The sequence below is a fragment of the Alligator sinensis genome, unplaced genomic scaffold (genome assembly GCF_000455745.1).
Source record: "Alligator sinensis unplaced genomic scaffold, ASM45574v1 scaffold1577_1, whole genome shotgun sequence".
Taxonomy (NCBI): domain Eukaryota; kingdom Metazoa; phylum Chordata; order Crocodylia; family Alligatoridae; genus Alligator; species Alligator sinensis.
The window spans coordinates 76,732-83,424 of NW_005843335.1; positions in this window are offsets into that span (position 1 = coordinate 76,732).

Here is a 6,693-nt window from a genome sequence, read left to right on the forward strand (position 1 = left end):
GCTGTTACAAGCAGCAGCGATGCTCCTTGAAGGATGCTGGCCTGGGCGAACGAGGTGCCTGTGCAGAGGGGCAGTGGGACAAACCCCTCCGTACCTGCGCTGTTCCAGGTGCTGCACGGCATGAGGCATGCAGGGCATGCTCCAGGCCAGACACAGAAGCAGTTTGTGCCTCTCCGGTTTGGGTTTGGGGTGTGCACAAAGCAGCGGTGGGGAAGTACCAACCCACGGGGTGCCCGCATCTCGAATACTGCGTGCAGCCCTGGTCCGCGCATCTCCAGAAGGATGGAGTCGGATTGGGAAAGGTCCAGAGAAAGGGAACCAAAATGATCAGGCCTGGAGCCGTTGCCAGATCAGGAGAGACTGAAAGAGGCTGGCTGGGACGCTGCAGTTTGGAAAGGAGGATGCTGGGGAGGGGGGAGGACAGAGGTGCAGACCAGGTGAGCAGAGAGCTGGTGTTCACCAGGCCCCGGGACACGAGAGCTGAAAATGAGCAGGCGGCCGGTTTAAAACGAACAAGAGAAGGACTTCTTACGCGAGGCGCAGGTAACGTGTGGAGTTCGTGGGGCGGGGGCAGAGCGCAGAGCCAGGTGCACAACGCGACTGGTAAATTCACGCCTGATAGATCTATTAATGACTGTTGAACAGAGGCTGGAGAGGTTTCCTGTGGCATCTCTGCACCTATCACAGTGGGTGCCAGGGAGGGCAGCGAACAGGGGAGAGATCGCTCGAGAGAGATCCAGTCTGACTTTGGAGGCAGGCTGCCTGGGAAACGGCTTCTCTCTTTCCTCCAAAGAGATGCCCAGAGACGAGTGCACGGAGCAAGCCCAGCCCCGATGGCTTTCCAGGCCCCACACGAAGCTCCTGTGGGTGCTCCTGGTCCTTGTTGATGGTGAGTGGGGGGAACGTACTGTCTGCCCACCGCTCCATCCAGGGCTTATGTGTATCTGCTGTTCCTGCTGGCTTGCTCAGGCCTAAGGCAATCCAAAAGGGGTGCATTGACAAACCAAGAGAAATGCAATTTATAAGCATGGAGAAGTGATGAGACTGCAGTCAGCAGATACTGGAGCCATTTCACCGTGGTGTGAAATGATGATGCCCACAGCCTCCTGCCCATCAGGGCTCCGGGTGGCCGGTCTCATCGGAGGAGCTCTGCTAGGAGTTGTACTCCAAGGCTATGAGGACTGGACCGGGTGTCTGCGGTGACTGACCCATGCAGCTGTGCTCGTCTCTGCCACATCCTAAGTCAGGATGTGAGCCATTCACTCAGGCTGGGATGATCAAGAGTCACCAGTGACTGCGGGCACCCGAGCCTGGGTGCCTCCCGGGGACACCGCCCGGGGGCTGATTTGCAGTGGGCAGGTGCTTGGCGCTGTCTGGAAACCGGGCCCCTTGCAGCGTCCCCGTCTGCACCCTCTGAATCACTCGCCACTTCTGCAAATGTGAGTCATTGCTTTTGCATTTCGTGAGTCTGAGCTGTAGGGCAAATGCTAACAACTGCTATTAGAGGCACATCTGCAGGTAATTTTGCTGCTCATCTGGACTGAAGAGAACTCATTCAATTAATTTGAGAAATGTATGCTGTCTTTCTGGAATCTGTTGGGATAGGCCCTGCACCCCCAGCCGGCTGCACTTATTGTACTTCACTGATGCAACCAGAAGCCTGGACAATCATGTCATCCATAGGAAACAGCAGGTAAGTGTCCTCCTTCGCCCTGCCTTTGGGGACAGCCACCAGGTCCTGGGAGACATGGCTCCAAGCCACATTGGCTGACGGAGAAAGGCTCCGTGTAGCTGCAAAGGGCCTAAGTGCAAATGCTGCAGGTTCCCAGGTCCGGGTATGTCTGGGACGCTCACTGGGGGCCCTGGCCTTCGGAGATCAAGACACAGTGCATGGTGCCTGGGGCTGAGACCCATGGCTCAAGGACCAGCTCCCCCGGCTCCATCTCTGCCACAGGCAAGGTGCCCATCTGGCTTGCTCTTGGCACCCGTGGACTGTCCGTGCACCTCACAATCCCAGGAAGACTATCCAGGCCGATTGCTTGCAGACGGGGGTCATCTGAGGGGGACACATCTCAGTGGGGGGGTCGGGCTAAAGATTCGTGGTGTTGGCTCCATGCTTCTTCCCAGCACCAGGTACTTCCCAGGCAGCAGGGGATGGACCCTGCCCATGCTCGGGTGCCAGTGGAGGCAGACACGGCACCCCCATCTCCCCTGTTACAGCGCCCTTCATCCCATTGCCCGCGACCTCCGTGCCCTGTGAACCAGGCCTGAACCGCGCCGGCCGCTGCACAGGCCCTGCGAACTTCCAGCCGGCGTGCAAGCCTCTCTTTCCTGCCTAAGTGGTGGACTTAAGCTAAGCCAAGATCTCTTTAAACAGGCCTGCCGCTGCATAAACAACGCCGGCGTGATGGATGGCGGGCTGCGCCGTCAAGCGCCAGGCAGCCGAGAAGGGGCAGCAGCCGCCCACCTGCTCCCGCGAGCTGCAAGCCACCTGCTTTCCCGGGCGCTGGGTGACCTACGCGGCTTCTCGCAAGCCGGGGTCTGCGTCGGATCGCTGTCGTCGGGAGGCGGTGGCCGGTCTCACGGCTCCTTGTTCTGGGCTGGGAATAGCACGCGCTGCCTTGGGGCTGGGGGGCGCGCAGTGCTGGGTTGGCGCCAGCGGCCTGCGTACACTGCTGCATGTCGCGAGGGCAGGCGGGAGCCCAGCGTGTTGGAGCCTTGCCCTCCCTCGCATTTCTGTGCAGACCCGCACGTTGCTGCTCTCCTTTGTTCTCAACTTAAATTTCCTCATCGTGGGAGACAGCCAAAGGTGGGGGGGAAAGGCAGTGCCCGGCAGCCCCGTGCTGCACCCAGGAGAGCATTTCCTCTGGTGCAAAGGGCTGGCATGAGGCCGAGAGGCCCTGAAGACCCCCCATCAGCCCCTGGCGCCTCTGCACCCCGTCGGCCCTGCGTCACTCCTGCAGGGTGGGGTTTGCACGGTGCACAGGGCAGCTGGGCACGGGTGCATGGGGCAGGTCCACTCCCGGAGAGGAAGGGAAGGGCAGAGCTCTGAGCACCCCAGCACCCACACCCGGCCTGGAGGGGGGCATCGGGGCGTGTAGCAGCGTGATTTGAGGGTAATACAAGCCTGCTCCCCGTGAGTGCGGGTTGGGGATGCCAGGGATGGAGAGTGGGGAGCCGGTCCCTCTCCTCCCCTCATGCTGACCGGGTTGGCTGGGCTAGCAAATCCTGCATTAAGAAATCCGGGTCTGTGCTCCCCTGGGATGCAGGCACGGATGTGGACAGTGGCCACGACCCCTCACCACATGCACACGGTCCCGTGGTTCCTTGGGAAGCCCCAGATCGCTGCTCCCTTCGCTGTGCGATGGGGCCCAGGCCTGCGAGTGCTGCAGGGAGGGTTATTTTGCTGCCGTGCTGCAGTTCCCGGGGCAGGGATACAGGTTCATCACTCCTTGGCTCTGCCTTCCTCTCCGCTCCCTGCTTCCAGCATTGGGCTCCTGCCTGCCTCTCCACTGCACGGTGCAGCATGGAGAACAACGCCGCAGGCGCCAGGGGAATAAGGCAGACTTTGCCCTGGAAGCAGGGCAGCGAGCTCGGGGCTCAGCACCATCCCTCCAGGCACGTCTGCCGCCTGCCCTTCCAGGAGACGGGGGGCAGGAGACAGCTGTCCCGGGGCCATGGCCCGGCTTGGGGCCCACACAACACTCAGGACCACAAGCTAATGGACAAGGTAAAGCTGCCGCTTACACTGCGCTTGTCTGTCCCCCGGGCCTAGCACGGGCAGCCTGAGCCGGATAGGAGCATTGCTTTAAAAATGAAACAGAGAATTTCCCATGGGTAGGAAAAGCCCAAAGGAGGCAGACAAACAACACCAGGGCAGAGGGGCAATTCAGATTTGTGCCCCCCCACCCCGGCTCGAGGGCTTCTCCCACCCTGCAGTTCAGAGCAAATGCTAAAAAGCAATTTTGAGGGAAGCTTCACTCTGCAGTGAAATATAGACCCAGGCAAGCGGCCCTATATTGGCCATCTGGTTCTGAACGCCACGGTCGACACCCATTTATCTCTCTCCAAAAGTGTGTTTTAAAGGTGCGCCGTAAGCCTGGCGCAGCGGTGGGAAATGCTGCGTGTACGCTTGGCGGTTGCACACACCACATCAGGCCCCTCGCCCCCTGGCCAGCATGTGAACAGATGGGCTTGCTTCATACCTGCCTTCGTCTTCATTTTGGACAAGCCGCTTTGCTCGTTTCCTTGGCAGGGCGCGAGCCCCAGCACTTCAGCCCTGCGGCTGTTCTTCGGGGGGACGTTTCCCACAGCCGCCCGCCAGCACCCCAGCTCGGGCTGCCCGCCCTTTAAACATACATTTTCAAAGCCCATTAACAAATTCACAGGCTTTTCTTTTCCCGCCGCACCGAGAATTAAAGTGGAAACATAAGACCTGGCAGATTATGTTCACGTTATGCACAGCCTCCCTAGTAAACAAGGGCTGCAAAGCCTGCGAGCTGTCGGGGAAGCACAGAAGGGCTGCGGAGCAGAACGTGGGCACATGTGCTTTTGTTCAGGGAGGTTTTTGTCTAATCTACAGTCTAGCACCAGGCTGCTGGGATCCGGGGGCTCCCTGCGCTGCTGCCCCTTCAGCACCGGCTCCTTGGCTTTTCCTTTCTTATTAAATCCATGTGCCCGGACTGGGTGGCATTCCCCTTGGGCAGAGGCTGAGCACAGGATCTCCGCGCCTCCTGGGCTGCAGCTGGACTGTGCAGGAGACTTGGGGAATGGTCCCCAGCACAGGGGAGACTGTCACGTATGCTCAGTTGTAGCAATGGAGAAAGAGAGGCTGAAGGAGAGAGGATCTGGCCCCTGGGCGTGTTCCCAGTGCTTCGGGGTCCCTTTTGATTCATGCTGATTTATCACCTGGAGTTCAGCTTTGCAAGCGACTCCGACGTGTTCTCACTCCTGGTATTTCACCTGGCCAAAATGTTCAGGCTTGGGGCCCTTTGCCTTATATTACTACCCGATTTTGAAAAACCACTTGCTTTCCAAGCCTGCTGAGCAGCTTGCCATTCATGCGTGCCACTTCCACCGCCCACGTGAGCTAGGGCATGATTGCTCTACAAACCGCACCGCGCCATTCAGACTTGAAAAGAAAGTCTCTAAAGAAGCAAAGGCTCTTTGTCAAGCTGCAAATAAAACCAGCCTCCTTCTTCCACCTTTGGCCCAGGATAAAGTGACCGTTTGGGGGCAGTTGAATGAATCCGCTGAATGGTTCAGAAAGGCAAGAGGGAGGATCATGGCCAGCACAGCCATGCCAGGACTGGGTCCGGTTAACTAAGGGTGTCTTCAGCGAGGAGCAACCAGAGGTTTGGGATGGGCTTCTGGAGCGCCACGAGAGGCCACCACGAGTTCTTCTGCCAGAGGGAGCGCAGAGCGGAGACGGCAGGAGCATGAATCAGCGTGCGAGGAAGCACGAGGTGGAAACGCCGTAGGGTGGGACGGCTGGGGAAGACGCCCCGTCGCACCACGTCTTCGCCGGGTGGTGGGAATCAGAGGGAGAACCGGAGCTGGATGCCACCGGGAGACTCTACTCGTTCCCATCGTCGCCCGGCGCAGCGCCTCTGCGCACGAATTTCTGAACCCTTGGCCTAAGGCCCGTTTCAATCTCACTGGCGCTGAAGACACTGCAATCAATTCAACAGACAAGCAACAGGAATTCGTGGTCGTGGTTATTCCATTAGATCTTGAACAGCACCAGAGATTATCTTCCAGGATTCTGCGTGTCAGCTCAAGCCCGTGGCATATGTTTATAATCTTCTTCTTTCTTTCAGGCAATGCCAACAGCCTTGCAAGCTGCTTAAGCTGAACCTGTGAAGTTTAATAGTTGCCCAGTTTGTCTGACCTAGTCTTCTAAAATGCTGCTTTAAGTGTGCATCTCCTCCTGATTTATGGGGCTTTTCTCTCATAAAGCATCCACCATTCTTTATCTCCGGCTCTATTTTCCATCTCCTCCCTGTCTAGGCACGAAGATCAGACCAGGGTTGCTTCTGTGTCCTGCCAAGGTAGGTGACAGGCTTGGACTTTTCCATCCTCATTTCTCTGATTGTAAACAGGCAAATGTCTCGTTGTGACACTTCTTCTGAAAGCTGTGGGGCCAAGTTGTGCTCTCTGCCATGAGCGTGGCGCTGCTGAAGCCAGCGTGGCTGCGTGCATGTAACGGAGAGGAGACTTGGACCCGGGGTGTGCTGCATGCTGTGCAGATGTGACCAGATATGGGAGTTTGTGTAAGAACAAGGGTCACTACGGGGGCATCAAACACAGCCGCACGGCCCCTCGGATCCGCAGTAGCGACTGGAGATGGAAGAGGTGCTCAAGAGGCGGCAGGCAGGCCTGTGCTTCCATCTGCAACGTCCCGTCCTCTCTGATGCTATGGGTCTGTGCTTGGTTGGACCTGTTCGCAAGAGCAAGCAGCTGTTACCTCTTGCCTCGAGGGCAGGGTGGTTTGCAGGTTCGAACAGCGTCGTAAGCCCGTGTTGTGACTTCTTCTGAGAACAGAGGACTTCGCGCTCTTGGGCATTTTGCATTTTTTGGCCATTAGAATAAATGGTCTCCTCTGGGAACCAATGACCAGGATAAAACGGGTCTCTGAATACAGCAACATGTTGCTGGCCGATCCAGTCTGAGACTGAGAAGTCTGATGAATAC